Raw genomic sequence first — 17,983 nt, forward strand, 5'->3', positions numbered from 1 at the left:
TTGTAGCACTTTGCTGAATGAAAGTGGTGAGAGCGCACATCCTTGTCTTGTTCCTGATCCTGGAGGAAAAGCTCTTGGTTTTTCATCATTGAGTATGATGTTAGCCGTGGGTTTTTCATATTTAGCCTTTATTATGTTGTTGTATGTTCCCTCTAACCCTACTTTGTTGAGAGTTTTTATCATGAATAGATGTTGTACTTTGCTTTTTTTTTTAAACAAATGCTTTTTCTGCATCTATTGAGATAATCGTATGATTTTCATCCTTTCTCTTGTTAATATGATGTATCACATCGATTGATTTGCCAGTATTGAAATACTGTTACATCCTAGGAATAAAGCCCACTCGATTGTGGTGAATGATTTTTTTTTTAAAGATTTTATTTATTTATTTATTTGAGGGAGAGAGAGAGCACAAGTGGGGGGAGAGATGGGGAGGAATAAGCAGACTTCCTCCTGAGCAGGAAGCCTGACGTGGGGCTTGATTTAAGGACCCCGAGATCATGACCTGAGCCAAAGTTAGACACTTAACTGACTGAACCATGCAGGTGTCCTGTGAGAGATTTTTTTAAATCTACTGTTGGATTTGGTTTGCTAATATTTATTTTGTTGAGGATTTTTGCATCTATGTTCATCAGGGATATTGCCCTAGAGTTCTCTTTTTTTTTGTAGTCTTTGTCTGGTTTTGGTATCAAGGTAATCCTGGCCTCAAAGAATGAATTAGGAAGCTTTCCTTTGTCTTCTATTTTTTGAGAAGAATAGGTATTAACTTTTTGCTGTTGTTGAAGATTTTATTTATTTGGGGGGAGGGGCATAGAGAGAGGGAGAGTCTTTTTTTTAAAGATATATTTATTTATTTGAGAGAGAGAAGGGGTGGGGGAGAGGCAGAGGGAGAGGGAGAGAGAAACATAAGCAGACTGCATGCTGAGCACAGAGCCCGACTGGGGCTCAACTCGGGGCTCAACCTCATGACCCCGAGATCATAACCTGAGCTGAAATCAAGAGTTGGACGCTCAGCTGACTGTACCACCCAGGTGCCCCTTCAGAGGGAAAGTCTTAAGAAGACTGCGTGCTGAGTGTGCAGCCTGATATGGGACTTGATCTCACAACCCTGAGATCATGACCTGAGCTGAAACCAAGAGTTGGAAGCTTAATGGACTGTGCCACCCAGGTGCCCCAATATTAATTCTTCTTTAAATGTTCGGTAGAATCCACCTGTGAAGCCATCTGATCCTGGACTTTTGTTTGTTGAAAGTTTTTTTGATTGAGTGATTCAGTTTCATTGCTGGTAATTGGGTCTGTTCAAATTTTCTATTTCTTTCTTATTCAGTTTTGGGAGATTATATGTTTCTAGGAATTTATCCATTTCTTCTAAGTTGTCCAATTTGTTGGCATGTAGTTTTTCATAACAGTTTCTTAAAATCTTTTGTATTTCTATGGTGTTAGCTGTTATTTCTCCTCTTTCATTTCTGATTTTATTTGAGACTTCTCTTTTTAACTTATTTAGTCTAAGGGTTTGTCAATTTTGTTTATCTTTTCAAAAAAATTTGCTCTAGTCATTAAGCGTCTGCCTTTGGCTCAGGGCGTGATCCCGGCGTTCTGGGATCAAACCCCACATCAGGCTCCTCCACTGGGAGCCTGCTTCTTCCTCTCCCACTCCCCCTGCTTGTGTTCCCTCTCTCACTGGCTGTCTCTCTGTCAAATAAATAAATAAAATCTTCAAAAAACAAAATCTCTTAATTTTGTTGATTTTCTCTATTTCTTCCTATTTTTTATTTATTTCTGCTATAATTTTTGTTGTTTCCAGACTTTTGCTAACTTTGGACTTAGTTTTTCTTTTTCTAGCTCTTTGAGGTGTATAATTAGATTATTTATTTGAGATCTTTCTTCTTTTTTAATGTAGACATTTATTGCTACGAACTTCCCTCCTAGTACTGCTTTTGCTGCATCCCATAAGTTTTGGTATGTTGGGTTTTTATTTTTGTTTGTCTTGATTTCTAATTTCTTTTTTACTTATTCTTTAACCCAGTGGTTAAGAGCGTGTTTAATTTCTACCTATTTAGGGGCGCCTGGGTGGCTTAGTTGTTAAGCGTCTGCCTTCCACTCAGGGCGTGATCCTGGCGTTCTTGGATTGAGCCCCACGTCAGGCTCTTCCGCTGGGAGCCTGCTTCTTCCTCTCCCACTCCCCCTGCTTATGTTTCCTCTCTCGCTGGCTGGCTCTCTCTCTCTGTCAAATGAATAAATAAAAATCTTAAAAAAAATTCTACCTATTTATGAATTTTCCAGTTTTCCTTTTGCTGTTGATCTCCAGTGTGGAAATATTCCATTAGAAAAGATACTTGGTAGGATTTCAGTCTTCTTAATTTGTTTAGACTTGTTCTGTGACCTAACATTTGATCTGACCTGGAGAAGGATCTATGTGCCCTTGGGAAGAGTATGTATTTTTTTTTCAAAGATTTTATTTATTTGAGAGAGAGAGAGAGAACATGAGCAGGGGGGAGAGGGAGAAGCAGACTCCCCACTGAGCAGGGAGCTTGAAGCGGGGCTCAATCCCAGGACCCTGAGATCATGACCCAAGCTGAAGGCAGCCGCTTAACCAACTGAGCCACCCAGGCGCCCCAAGAAGAATGTGTATTTTTCTGCTGTTTGGTGGAATGTTCTGTATGTATCTGTTGGGTCCACTTGGTGTCTGTAGTGTTATTCACTCATAGTGATCCTCTTTCCAGATATTCTGTTCATTATTGAAAATGGGGTCTTGAAGTCTCCTACTTTTATTGTATTGCTGTCTATTTCTCTCTTCAGTTTTGTCAGTTTGCTTGATATATTTGGGTGCTTCGATGTTGGGTGCATATATACTTATAATACTATCTTCCTGGTGTATTGACCCTTTCTTCATTATATAATGTCCTTCTTTGTCTGTTGTGGGAATTTTTTTTTTCAAGATTTTATCTGTTTATTGGAGAGAGAGAACATGAGCTTGGGGAAGGTGCAGAGGGAGAGGAAGAAGCAGACTCCCCACCAAGCAAGGAGCCAGATGCAGGGCTTGATCCCAGGACCCAAAGATCACAACCTGAGCCAAAGGCAGACGCCTAACTGACTGAGCTACCCAGGCACCCCTGTTGTGGCAATTTTTAATTTAAAGTCTGTTTTGTTGGGGTTCCTGGGTGGCTCAGTCAGTTGAGCATCCAACTCTTGGTTTTGGCTCAGGTTGTGATCTCAGGGTCGTGATTTCAGGGTCATGAGGTCAAGCCCTGTTGGGCTCCACAGTCACCACAGAGTCTGCTTGAGATTCTCTCTCTCCTTCTCCCTCTGCCACTTCCCATGCGCATACTCTCTCTCTCTCTCTAAATAAATAAATGCATAAAATCTTAAAAAAAAAAAGTCTGTTTTGTCTGGGGTGCCTGGGACGCTTGACCTCAGAGTTGTAGGTTAAACCCCGTGTTGAGTGTAGAGATTAATTAGAAATAAAATCTTAAAAAAAAAATTAAAAAGTCACATCTGATCTAAGTATAGCCACTCCCATTCCCCCCGGGAATCCTGCTGTTATGTAAGAAATCCAATGACCCAAGGCCACTGTGCTAGAGATGCCAGGTGTAAATGCTCCAGCAACAGCCCCCCCATAGCCTGGTTTTCTAGCCAAATTACTAGACATGTGTGTGAAACCATCTTGGACCCCCCAGACCACTCCATCTGCCAGGTGAATGCCAAATTGTTCTCCACAGTACTTCATGGAACAGATTTCTCCAGCTGAGTCATGCTTAAATTCACGACCCGTAAGTTTGTTTTGCAGTAGCTTGCTACACAGCAATCGCTAGCCCGAACAGAAACCAGTGGTCTCTGTCGTCCCCATTTTAGCACAGCTTCTGGGCAGATTAAGCACAATTATGGAGTAATTTATCTCCTTTACCTCTTTTTTTTTTTTTTATTCCTCTGGACTGAACTTTAGAGATAAAAAAAATTCTGATCCTTTTGATTAACAATAAATATACACGTATTTTTACCTAGTTGTGATCCCTTTATGCTTATTATTTTCTTCTCCTTTATAATTTAATTTCATCGGATATTTTCATTAAGTCAATAGTTACTGGTCTGTTTTAGACAAGTCAGTGGTTACTGGTGTGTTTCTAGATATGGTAGGCTTAACACCCGTTTTTTGTTGGGTTTTGAGAGGCCCTTACCCTCCCCCTCCTGGGTTGGTGCATTTCCACACAGACTGCTCATTCTTGTTAGTATCCGTGTCACTATCTTTGTCGTCTTCTTCCTTGGAGCATACATCTTGCAGTTAGGTGAGGCCTTCTCCCTGAGTTCTGGCCAATAAAATGTAAACAAAGTACTATAATATGTGCCCTTCCGGGCCTGCCCCATAAAAAGTATAAGTCGTAGAGAAAGACACAGCCATTCAATGGAAGGAGCCTCGGTCCCTGATTGACCATGTAGAGCAGAGCCCCCACAAGCAGCTGATCTCCACAGGACTGTATGATGAAGGAGAAATACACTTTTATTTGGTTGATACTGGGAGATTCTAGGGTGCATCTGTGATAGCAGCTAGTATTATTTATTTATTTTTTTTAAGAGTTTATTTATTTGTGGGAGGGAGGGAGAGAGAGAGAGAAGGAGACGGGGAGCAGGGGTGGGGCAGAGGGAGTAGCAGACTCCCCGCCAAGCAGGGATCCTGATACTGGAATCTATCCCAGATCCTGGGATCATGACCTGAGCTGAAGGCAGCCTGTTAACTGACTGAGCCACCCAGGTGCCCTAGAACTATTTACTTTAACTAATATTGGTGTTTTAAATGCCTCTTATCATCATGTACATTAACCCAGCTGTTAGAGTGGGACAGTAATTACTACTAACTCCTTCAAGTAATAACTACATTTTGTTTATTTTCAGTAAGTTAATTTCAGGGGTCTTGCTAGCATTTAGAATTTTGAAAGAAATATTTCACTGGTTTGTCAAAGCTAAAGCTGTGTAGTATCTATATGTAAAACAAAAGAAAACCATGAATTATAAATCTGTGTCTTAAAAATAGGACTGTTATGGGGCACCTGGGTGGCGTCTGCCTTCGGCTCAGGGCATGATCCCGGTGTTCTGGGATCGAGCCCCACATCAGGCTTCTCTGCTATGAGCCTGCTTCTTCCTCTCCCACTCCCCCTGCTTGTGTTCCCCCTCTCGCTGGCTGTCTCTCTTTCTGTCAAATAAATAAATAAAATCTTTAAAACAAAAAAATAGGGCTGTTAGAGTTAGTGTAGAGTAGAGACCCTGGTGTGTATTCTCTGAGGTCAGCCAAGTGCTTTTACCGTTCATTAGTTCATTCATTCAATCCTTTATATAATCAATGTGTCTAGATATTGGTAAACCAAAGATAAATGAGACAGATTCACTTCTTTTAGCGATGATATGTATAATTATGAATTTACCTGGGTGACCATGGGCAAACTGTCTTGGGATACTCCATTTGTAAAATGAAGGCAATATCGCTATTGTATTCACTACTAGGGTTCCAGTGGAACCGAAATGAGTTAACCATGTAACACAGTGCCTGTCAGATACTAAGTGCTCAATAAATATCAGTTTGTCATTGTTGTCTTCTTCTTCTTCTTCTTCCTCTTCTTCTTCTTCCTCTTCTGCTTCCTCTTCTTCCTCTTCTTCTTCTCCTCCTCCTCTTCTCCTACTCCTCTCCCTCCTCCTCCTCCTCCTCCTTCTTCTTTTCTTCCTTACTAACCTGTCTTGGTAGTTGAGTAGTTAAAGACAAAGATTTCCAAGAAGGGACCCTCAGTTTAACTCTGCCCCCAAATAGCACCAGAGCTTTCCTTGCTGTCATCTTCCTGAGGGCTTTCCATGCATTTGGGCTACTGATCAGCAACATTCTCCACAAAAAGAATTTTATAACATTCACAGATACCCATCGTTTCTTTTAGGTAAATACCTAACATTAGAATTTCTGGGTTATGGGATAGATACATGTATAACTTGATAAGAAACTACCAGTTTTCCCAAGAGCTTGTACCATTTTATTCCTCCATTAGGAAAGTATGAGAAATTACTGCTAATCCTCACCAACATGTATTGTCAGTTTTTTTCATTTACTTTTGATGAATTCTCATTTATCTATTTCTCTTCTTTTTGCTTGTGTTTTTGGTGTGATAGCTAAGAAATTACTGCCTAATCCAAAGTTACAAATATTTAGACTTGTTTTTCCTCCTAGGAGTTTTGTACCTTTAGCTTTCACATATTATTCTATAATCCACTTTGAATTCATTTTTGTGTATCGTGTGAAGGAAGGGTCCAAACTGATTCTTTTGCATGTGGATATCCAGATGTCCCAGCATCATTTGTTGAAAAGGCTATTCTCTTTTCATTGAATTGTCTTGGTCATTTTGTGGAAAAACAATTGACCACAAATGTATGTGTTTATTTCTGGACTCTCAGTTCTATTCCATTGATTTCTGTGCCTACCCTTGTGCATAATTTTCATTGGAGTAATTCATCGTAGTTCTAACTTGTATTTAATATATATTGTCCTGGGGCGCCTGGGTGGCTCAGTCGTTAAGCATCTGCCTTTGGCTCAGGGCGTGATCCTGGCGTTCTGGGATCAAGCCCCACATCAGGCTCCTCTTCTGGGAGCCTGCTTCTTCCTCTTCCACTCCCCCTGCTTGTGTTCCCTCTTTCGCTGGCTGTCTCTCTCTCTGTCAAATAAATAAAATCTTAAAATATATATATATCTCGTCCTGATGACTAATAATTGCCCTGGAAAGTTTCTGCTTGCTCATTCCAGTTGATTCCTTTCCTTATCCCCTAGAATTAACCATTGCTTTGATTAGTTTATATCACGGATCAGTCCTTCCTGTTCTAGAACTTTATGTAAAAGGAATCACATAGTATACGTTGTTTAGTGTAGGCTTTTGTGCACCTGATGTTTTTGAGGGGCACCTGAGTGGCTCAGTTGGTTAAACAGATGCCTTGGTCTCAGGTCATGATCTCAGGGTCCTGGGATTGAGCCCCATATGATAGAGCCTCATATCCGGCTCCCTGCTCAGTGGGGAGTCTACTTCTCCTTCTCCCTCTGCTGCTCCCCTTGCTTGTGCTGTCTTGCCTGTGTGCTCTTGCTCTCAAATAAGTGAATAAAATCTTTTTAAAAAATCATAATGTTTTTGAGATTCATCGATGTTATTGTGCTTATCGTTTGTTCCTTTTAGAACAAAATTTTTTTTTAAGATTTTATTTATTTATTTGACACAGAGACAGCCAGTGAGAGAGACAGCCAGTGAGAGAGAGACAAGCAGGGGGAGTGGGAGAGGAAGAAGCAGGCTCCCAGCAGAGGAGGCTGATGTGGGGCTGGATCCCAGAATGCCGGGATCACACCCTGAGCGGAAGGCAGACACTTAACGACTGAGGCACCTGGGCGCCCCTAGAACAAATTTTTTTACTCTTTTTTTTACTACAAAGATTTTCTAATTTATTTTAACTTCTTTTTCATGTGATTTCTATGTGAAAAATTCTAGCCTACCAGTTGATTTTTTTACATTTCTCATCCATTTGCTAATTCCTTTAATATTTGGTACAATTTTAAGTCTGTGCAGTTTTGGATCTCTGATTTTTTGCTTATTTCTGCTTTTTGTCGTGCCCATGTAGTTGCCTTTTTAAAGTCCCTTGAAGATTGTACTAATTAAGGGTTATTTTCTTTTTTCTTTCAAAGCTCCGATTCATTGCTATCTTTTTACTAACTTGCTTGTTTAAGTATGTATTTATCCAGACATCCTATCTGAGGTTATATTCTTGCTGTTGAGTTATTCAAATATGTACTTAGTTTAGAATACCTACTAGTTTCTGGAAACTTTCCCAGAATTATTCATGGTATTTGGGGAAACACTCTAGATATAGAAGGCAGTCAATTCCCTCCTTGCTCTTTCTTTTCCTTTCTTTTTCTATTTTCTTTTCTTTTCTTTTCTTTCAGGTGCACTTGACTTTGCAGAGTCTGGAAGCATTAGCGGCAAAGGTATGCACTATGGTTACAGGAAATAATAGAAATGCACAAAGTAGCAAAACTGAGGAATAACTGAGGAATAACTTCTTGCAATCTGCAGATACTAGGTTCCATTAGAAGGTGAATACTCCCTCTCTACCCCCTCTGCTGCCAATAATTAAAGCTGTCAAAGAAGAGTGAGTTCGTGGTGCAGTGTCCCTACCTTTCTTATCTTTCTTTACTTTGAACTCACAGTGTCCTCTGGCTCCTGTCTTTTTGGCCTTTTATTTCCCCTGACCACACCCTGCCTTGGGTAGAATCGTCAAATCAACTACCCTGTCAGCACTCCCTTTGCTGCTCCTCTTCCTTTATTCCTTGTGCAGGCCTCTCCCTGCCTCACCTCCAACCCCCAGTCAGGGTTCAACCAGAAGAACAACCAATAGGCAATACATAATAAGATATTTATTGCACAGAATTAGTTTACAGGACTGTGGTGGCTGGCAAGGCACGCTGGTAGGGCAAGACCGAGACTCCTAGCCACCGGCTGAAGCTGTTACCTACAGAGAAGTTTCTTCCTCTTCAGAGAAACCTTAGTGCTGCTCTTAAAACCCTTTAACTGATTAAATCAAGCCCACTCAGATGATCTAGAATAATCTCTCTTACTTAAAATCTACTGATTATGGATTTAATTCATATCTACACAATGCCTTCACCGTAACACCTAAATTAGTGTTCGATTGAGTAACTGGGGAAATATAGTCCAACCAAGCCAACGTATAAAACTGACCACCACACCCTATTGCTTTTACCTACTGGTTTAATTGGTAACTCAAATTTTAAGTGATGGGAGCTGAATGCTTCCCAGAGCTATTTTCATTTTGTGAAGAAATCTTCAAGAACCAAAGGAGTAAAACAATATAAAATATAAATAGCTAAGTATGTGTGAGGCGAGGCTGGGCAGGGATGGGAATGAAAGCCACTACCTAGTTAAAAGGCCAAGACTGCCCACAGGTACGGTCACTGCTTCTCATTGTCCCACATCTGCCCTACCATCTCCCGGTGTATCAACCATTTCAAATCTTTTATTTTATTTTATTTATTTTATTTTATTTTAAGATTTTATTTATTTATTCGACAGAGATAGAGAAAGCCAGCGAGAGAGGGAACACAAGCAGGGGGAGTGGGAGAGGAAGAAGCAGGCTCATAGCAGAGGAGCCTGATGTGGGGCTCGATCCCATAACGCCAGGATCACGCCCTGAGCCGAAGGCAGACGCTTAACCACTGTGCCACCCAGGCGCCCCTCAAATCTTTTATTTTATCTCCACATTTTCCTCCACCACCTCACCAACATTCCTACCCCAGACCTCCCCCCAGCACCCCCTGAGTTTCCTTCCATGAACATATCTTGATATCTATACCTAACGTATCTACATATCTACATTTGGGCTTCCCCCTCCCCCACAGCTCTGTGCACATATTTATGGACCACACTTTTCTCCCATGTTTAGTCTGTCCCCTATAAAGTTATAGGAGCTTTATAAATTTATGAGAGTCCTATAAATTATAAGAGTCTTCTGTAATTTGAAGACCCAATTATTCATTCATTCATCCATCATATTTATCTAGGGCATTGGCAGGTGGCACATCTAAAATAAACAGGTTCAATTCCGAGGCCAAAGGACCTTGGCTTTTAGTGCAGAGGACAGAATGGAACAATCCCAGGATGGAGGAAAGAGCAGTTATTCTGATTGGGAGATCTGGGAAAGCTTAACAGGGCCCTTCTGCTGGGACTTGAAGGTCAAGAAGGGTTTTGATGGATGGAGGAGTGTATTTCAGGTTGAGTGAGCTCTATGAGCAAATGCAAGGAGGCCTGAAGGTCCAGAAATAATTCAGAGCTTGCTTGTGGGTTGGATAGTCACATTTGGGGCACAAGGTTATTACTTTTATTTAAGTGAGGCCTACTGATAATTAGGAAAAAGCTAAGGACAAATTTAGAAGGGGCAATTGAAAAGGTAGAAGAAGGTCAGAGAATATAATATCCAAAAAATCAAAGATACAAAATATAGATTATGTTGGTTCTATAGGGAGGGACTTAATGGCTTATGACCCAGTGTTCAACCTTCTGTTAGTCTACTCCTTTCCAGAACCTTTGGCTAGAGAGAGAATAAGCTTTTCTTGGGGCCTTTTCCTTTTTTTCTTTTCTGTGCCCATTGACATAGGTTTCTCCACCACCCAGTCTATAGTATCTTTTAAAAGTTTTTAATCAACTTATTGAGGTATAATTTTAAGATTTTATTTATTTATTTAATTTTAACATTTATTTATTTATTTATTTATTTATTTATTTATTTATTTATTTATTTATTTTAGAGAGAGAAAGAGAGAGAAGCAGACTCCCCAGTGAGCAGGAAACCCAATGCAGGGCTCAGTCTCAGAACCCCGAGCTCATGACCTGAGCTGAAATCAAGAGTTGGACGCTTAAGGGCACCTGGGTGGCTCAGTCACTTGGGCATCTGCCTTCATCTCAGGTCATGATCCCAGGGTCCTGGGATTGGTCCTGCATCTGGCTCCCTGCTCAGCGGGGAGCCTGCTTCTCCCTCTCCCTCTGCCCCTCCCTGCCTGTGTTCTCTCTCTCTCTCTCTCTCTCTCTCTCTCTCATTCTCTCTCTCAAATAAATAAAATCTTAAAAAAAAAAAAGACCCAAATGTAAGAGCTAAAACTATAAAACTCATAAATAAAAACGTAGGGGGAAAGCTTCATGATACTGGATTTGTCAGGGATTTCTTGGATATGACACCAACAGCATAGGCAACAAAAGAAAATACGTGAGTTCTACTTTCTCAAAATTTAAAACTTTTGTACATCAAAGCACACTACCAACAGAGTGAAAAAGCAACCCATGAAATAGGATAAGGGATTGATATCCAGAATATATAAAGAACTCCTGGAGCTCAAGAACAACAATAAAAAACAAAAAACTGATTAAAAATTGGACAAAGGACTTGAATAAACATTTCTCAGAAGATCTACAAATAGCTAATAAGCAAATGAAAAGATGCTCAACATTGTTAATCATTAGGGAAATTCAAATAAAAAATGCAATGAAATACTACTTCACATACATTAGGATGGCTATTATCAAAAAACCCAGAAAATAAGTGTTGGCAAGGATGTAGAGAACTTGGAACCCTTGTGCATTAGTGGTGGGAATGTAAAATGGCGCAGCTGTTGTGGAAAATGCTATGGCAATTCCTCAAAATGTTAAACTTAAAATTACCATATGCTTCAGCTATTCCACTTCTGAGTGTATACCCAAAAGAAGTGAAAGCTGGGACTTCCACAAATATTTCTACACCCAGGGATATAGCAGCATTATTCTTGTGGCCAAAAGGTGGAAGCAGCCCAAGTGCCCATCAACAGATGAGTGGATAAACAAAATGTGGAACACCGTGCAACGGAATATTATTTAGCCTTAAAAGCGAAGGAAGTTCTGACATGTGCTACAACACTGACGGACTTGAAAGACATGACGCTAAGTGAAATGGGCCAATCACAAGTGGACAGATATTGTATGATTCTACTTGTATGAGGTATCAGGGATAGTCAAATTCATAGAGATAGAAAGTAGAATGGTAGTTGTCAGGGGCTGGGAGGGGGATGGGCAGTTAGTTTTTTTGTTTGTTTTTTTTAAGATTTTATTTATTTATTTGAGAGAGAGAGAGAGTACAAGCAGGGGAGTGGCAGGGGGAGGGAGAAGTAGGCTCCCCGCTGAACAGAGAGCCCGATGTGGGGCTCCATCCTAGGACCCTGGAATCATGACCTGAGCAGAAGGCAGATACCTAACTGACTGAGCCACCCAGGTGCCCCAGGAGTTAGTATTTAATGCGTATGGAATTGCAGCTGGGGAAGATGAAGATGGTGATGGTTGTACAACAATGTGAATGTACTTAATGCCATGGAACTGTACACTTACAAATGGTTTAAATGGGGGGCACCTCGGTGTCGCAGTTTGTTAAGTGTCCGACTCTTGATTTCGGCTCAGGTGGTGATCTCAGGGTCGTGAGATCAAGCCCCACATCGGGCTCAATGCTCAGCGTGGAGTGTGCTTGAGATTCTCTCTCTCCCTTGTCCTCTGACCCTCCTCCCTGCTCTCTCTCTCAAATAAATAGATACATAAAATCTTTAAAATAAAAAAACGGCTTAAATGGTAAATTTTGTTATATGTATTTTGCCGTGATAATAATAAAAAAAAAGCGAAACGTTTCCTCGCACCTCTGATTAGTCAGCCCCCTTCCCCTCAGGCCCATGAGAAGACTTTTCTGCTTTTTATCACTATGGGTTAGTTTTGCCAGCTCTACAGATTATTGCAAATGGAATCATACAAAATGTACTCTTTTGTGTCTATCTGCTTTTGTTCAGCATAATGAATTCGAGATTTTTCCTTGTTGTGTGTACCAGTGATTTGATCCTTTCTCTGTTGCCTAGGATTCCACTGTGTGAATAGACCAGTTTGTTTATTTGTTCTTTTCTGGTGGATATTTGGGTTGGTTCCAGTTTTGGGGTATGCCTTATTTTAAGAAATATGCATAACTTTTATAACAATTAGGGCTACCAGTTTTTGTTTGTTTTTTTTAGCACAAGACAGGGGGAAGGAGGAAGAGAGACAGGGGAGGGGAAATGAATGAATTATGGAGGGACATTGGACATCCTCTAGTCCCACTAATAAATCTAGTCTTTAAATTTGGTTAATACAGAGAATATAGTATAAGCAGAGAGGACACCAGTTTTCCCTTAAGTCTTTTCTGTGGGTCATTCTTCCCATTCTCCATCTTCTTTTTCCCCTAAATAGAAGGGAAAACACAGCTACTCTAGAAGTTTTGGGCAAATAATAATTTGAAAGAGAGAAAACCCTTAATAGATGAGGTGTCTGGTTACTTGGAATTATTGGCTGTGACAGTCCCGAGTCGTTTGTTATTTCTTTTTTTTTTTTTTTTTTTTTTAAAGATTTTATTTATTTGACAGAGATAGAGACAGCCAGCGGGAGAGGAAACACAAGCAGGGGGAGTGGGAGAGGAAGAAGCAGGCTCATAGCGGAAGAGCCTGATGTGGGGCTCGATCCCGGAACGCCGGGATCACGCCCTGAGCCGAAGGCAGACGCTTAACCGCTGTGCCACCCAGGCGCCCCAATCGTTTGTTATTTCTGACACAAATCGGACATGTGCATCCCACTATGTGGCCCAAGTGACTTTGAAGAAGTCCTTACTGAGGGAAGAAAGGCCATCTTATTGAGAGAGAACTGGACCCCAGTCAGCTGGGAGAATCTAGTGATAATGCCAACTAAAAAGGAGTCCCTGATTCTCTACCTTCTCTCTCATTCTCTCCGTTCTCTTTCCCACTCAGCAGCTATCTTGTGGAGCTCTCTAGGACGTACAGCTGAGGCCAACACTTAAGTGGTGACAGAGTTATAAGCTACAGGGAACACTGTGTCCCTCTGTGAGAGAGATAGAGAGATAGACTTTTTTTCTATCTTGTTTGAGCCCATATTACCTTGGTCTTTGTTAAGAGCAACCGAATATGTACCCTAGCTAATATAAACCCTACCACAGGCCAGACACTGAGCTGGGCAATAAATGTCTGAAGATGAGTGAAACCACTCGACAGAGCAAATCCCGAGAGAGTTCACAACTTAGGGAGAAAGAAAGATACAAACTCAATAACCCTCATATTTACAGGGAAGGCTGTGGTAACTGCTTTATTGGAGGTATAAACAAAGCCTGGTGGAAGAGATTAATTCTGATGGTAGTGTTAGGGAAGATTTCTTAAATAAAAAGATATGCAACCTGTGATTTGGACAATGAATTGAATTCTGGTGAACAGAGAAGGCTAAACAGGGCATCCCCATCAGAAAGAAGAGTATGTCTATCTAGAAAATAACCAGTGGAAAAGGCAGAATGTCAGTGAATGTAGAGGGGCAATAGCCCAAATAGATAGGGACCAGATTGTGATGGCGCTTGAATGTTATATTAAGGAGTTTTGTTTTGGGCTTCGTGGCTGGCTCAGTCAGAAGAGCATGTGACTCTTGATATTGGGCTTGCGAGTTCAAGCCCCCATGTTGGGTATAGACGTTACTTAAATAAATGAATAAATAAACACTTTTAAAAAAAGGAATTTTGTTTTGGACAGGTTGAATTTGAGGTGAGGTGGAAGGAATGGCCAGCAGTGAATACTTCCACTTCCTGACAGGTATTGTTCCTGAAGGTACGCTCCAATAAGCCTTCTGCATACAAATCTCTGCCTCAAAATCTATTTCCTATGCAGTCCCACCTAGGAAAGTTGGTGCCCAAGCTGTCCTAGCAACGAAGCCCACTGGCCGGCCAGCAACGAGGATCCCATCATTGGCAGTAGGTGAACTTTGGATAGCGCCTGGCATGCTGCAGCTGTGCAGTTATTCAAACTTTCACTGGTAGCGAACTGGGATAGGGCTCTGGTGGAAGGGACACAAGGCATAAGAACTCAGTTCTTTGAGTTGTTTGGGAGAAGTAGTACTTACAAGGACTATGGGATTAAATGGTGCTTCTGTCTGCTACTGAAGGATTGGAGGAAAAAAAAACCCCAATGAAATTCTGAGGGCAATTAACTTCCAATTCAAGATGAAATGTGAAAGCCAGAGGACCTTCTTGGCAGCCTATAAGCAGACTCTCAAATCCCGCAGCCAGATGGAAGCAAAAGTTGAAGATTGGTTCCAGGACTTTATAAATAGTAGCAAAACTCCATAGAAGAGTGGATTCTCAGCCATGCCAAGTCTGTTACACCAAGGTTAGGGTCACGAATGGGAAGGAGTGGAACCCTGAAACTTGAGATGGGAATATCTCATCTGGGTTGATGAACTTGAACCTCTGGAATCCTCGGATTCCTCTGGGCCTGAGGAAGGAAATTTTTCCTTCCTGTGAAAGGCTGCTTACCCTCTTCTACTTGAAGATGATGTATAGACCTTTACGTGATTAGACAACATGAACTTGCTCCCCATAATCAACCCCCATCTTGCCTTCTGGCCATCAGACTAATGACTAGGGTCAAGTAACAGTATAGCCTAGCACTTTCCATAGCTGCTCAGGGAGGAAATGGACTGTATGCCAAGGAGCTGCAGAATGTAGCCAACATGTATTGGCAGGAGCTGGGAGAATATATATGGGACAGGATGCTAAGGATGTTAAATTAATGAGGGTGAGATAAAACGTTGGATAAAGAAGAATTTATGGTTATGAGAGCCTTCTCTGTAACAGGATCTAACATTCTGGGGAATAGTGTTAATTTGCTGCAGAAATGGTTTTTGAGGAAGCTTTGAGAAAGTGAAATAGAAAATTCAGACTGCTTTGGGAGACAGTAAAGGATTAAAAATCTCAGAGACTTGTGTATTCTAGAGTGGATATATTATATAAGTCTGAAAAATCCACTTGCTGACTATGTTCTGCAGAGGAATCCATTTTCTAAAGTGATAAGGAATGTGCTCGTAAGAGCGGCACCAGAATCATTGAGAAACTCCGTGGTGACGATCTTTTGCAGGCCAGGGCTTCAGCAGTAAGCTTTGTCTTTATAAGTCTTCACTACCTGATAGCCATGGGGATGATGGGATCCGAAAGTAACAGAGGCCAGGTGGTAGGACTAAAATCGTCAGAAGCAAAGTGGGCACAATTATCATGAAGTAAAGGGCGGAGTGGCACTCAGAGGAGTCTAACACATAGTAAGTTATGGAGATGTTTAAGAGATGCAGTGTCTAGGGGACAAGGTAAATGGACAACCAATAGGAGTTTTGAGTATTGCTCAATCTGTAGAATAAGAAATCAAGAATGGATGATCAGAAGGCTGAGACCAGCTGCCCCCAAAAGTCATGATTCTTTGCCCAGTTCCTATATCAGAGTCTGTTTTCAAATCAGAGCTCAGTGGATGAAGCCGGTGGAAGTCCTTACCAGGGAAGATTAATAGGGTCTCAGGTACAGACTGTTGATATTATGAATGCATTCTTTTCCATCCTGGCAAGAAAAGAAAATAAGAAGCATTTTGCATTCTTGTGAGATGGATACAGCTGTACACCTTTCTGTTGTTGTCCCAGGGCCATGTTAACTTTTCATCTTCTGTCATAGTGCAAAGGGACCTGGACCACCTGGAGATGCAGACTATCACGTGGTCTCTCATATTTGTGGATGACCTCATTAGACTGGATGAGCCAGAAGGCACAAATATCTTGGTGAACTTGGAAAGACACCTGTGCTCCAGTCAGTGAGAGATAAACCCTATGAAGATTCAGGGGCCTACATCAGTGAAGATTTTAGAGATCTGGTGGTCTAGGCATGTCAGGACATTTCCTTCTAAAGTAAAGGACAAATTATTGTGATGATATTAGGTAGAAGCTAGACATGAGTAGTGAAAGGAACGCCCTGAGGGAGAGTCCCAAGTCCTTGAAGGGGAATGATAGCGACAGGAGCTGGAAGCAAGGACGGTAATTAAAAAAAAAAAAAAAAAAAAAAGCTACACATGGGGCACCCGGGTGACTCAATCAGTTGAGCCCAGACTCTTGGTTTCAGCTGGGGTCACGATCTCATGAGTCCTTGGATCAAGCCCCATCTCTCCCCACCACCGCCCCCTGCACTTAGCAGGGAATCTGCTTGAGATCCCCTCCCTCTGCCCTTCCTCCCCCTCTTCCCGCCAACATGTGCATTCACACACGCGCTCTCTCTCTCTCTCTCTCAAATAAATAAGTCTTAAAAAAAAAAAAAGCTACACATTATAAGCCCAGGAGCTCAACATCCTGACCTTCAAGACTTTAGGCCAGACAGATCAAGAGCCACAGGTGCAGAACATGCACTCTCCTCTTCTACTTTTGCCCCAGGGTAGCCCCCTAGAGTTATTATAATATATTTGCATTGTGGGCACAGCACCCCCTCATCCTCTGAGAAAGCCTGCCTTGACAGTTCTGATACACATTTGGAGGGTCAAAAACCCCTCCCCCTCCCAACCTGTGGGAAGAGTTTCCCAAATGATTGGAAACAGCATCTGTTAAAGACCACTCCACTGTAAGTTACAGCTCCTTCCTGCCCGTGATGAGGTCGGGGAATATACATGAGGTTCAGTGGGGTGGAGTCCAGAGCCGACGACCAAGAAAGAATTCTTGAGGCGTCTTTGGTGTGAAATTGGTGGTTTATTAAAGCACGGGAACAGGACCCCTGGGAAGAAAGAGCTGCTGCACCGGGTTGTGAGGGGTGGCTCATTATATACCATGGGGTTGGGGGAAGGTAAGGAAAAAGGGAGGCTGAGAAAATACTTTCATATGTTAAAGAAGACTCACAAGATACCAGAGGCCTTGCCATTGTCAAGTTAAGGTTGTTTTTCCCTCTAGCAAGGCATTAACTTTAAGATGGTTGGGAACTCCTGGAGGCTGCAGATTCTAAGGACATTTAATTGTATATACATTCCCTTCCAGAAGCTAGGTTATTGGTAGAAATGCTTAGTTCTTGTAAACTGCTAAGACATTTGCAAACTGAGGGAGACGTAAGACTTGCAGGATTGTGGTATCTATAGTTAACTATTTCTTTGTCCTTGAGGGCAGCCAGGAGTGCCTGAGGAATGTCACATAAAACCCATGGGGGGGGGGTTGGGGGTGTCAGTTTCTGCTTTGTCCTCAGCTTGCCTTCTGTTCCCTCATCACCCGGAGAGACCCAATATTATCCAATTGCAAAGCAACCTAGGGGCTGGTTCCACATCAAGGAACCTGCCAGCTCTCCCACCTCGAGACCGTACTTAGCTTTACTAAACTGCTTTGTGCTTGTTACTTTCCTTCTGACTGTCTCTATTCTGAGAGTGGATCCCCACATAAATCATCTCATGGGGAATCCTGGGACTGAGACCTGTGCTTACACAATGCAGATGCTCTCTCACCCCTGATGATTGTACCTCTCACCACTAAGAAGGAAGCACAACACCACATAGATTTCTTTGTGTTCTGGAAATAGCATATTCCACATTTCA

At 41.7% G+C, this 17,983-nt stretch overlaps 1 long non-coding RNA gene across 1 annotated transcript in view; it reads left to right on the forward strand.

The window, feature by feature from the left end:
* Positions 1-16,485, forward strand: part of LOC113269577 (uncharacterized) — a 34,131-nt gene extending 17,646 nt beyond the window's left edge. Inside the window, exon 3 of the long non-coding RNA XR_008957095.1 lies at positions 14,144-16,485. This is a non-coding gene — a long non-coding RNA (uncharacterized LOC113269577). The remainder of the gene's footprint in view (positions 1-14,143) is intronic.
* Positions 16,486-17,983: the final 1,498 nt, after the last annotated feature.

The sequence above is a fragment of the Ursus arctos genome, unplaced genomic scaffold (genome assembly GCF_023065955.2).
Source record: "Ursus arctos isolate Adak ecotype North America unplaced genomic scaffold, UrsArc2.0 scaffold_36, whole genome shotgun sequence".
NCBI lineage: Eukaryota > Metazoa > Chordata > Mammalia > Carnivora > Ursidae > Ursus > Ursus arctos.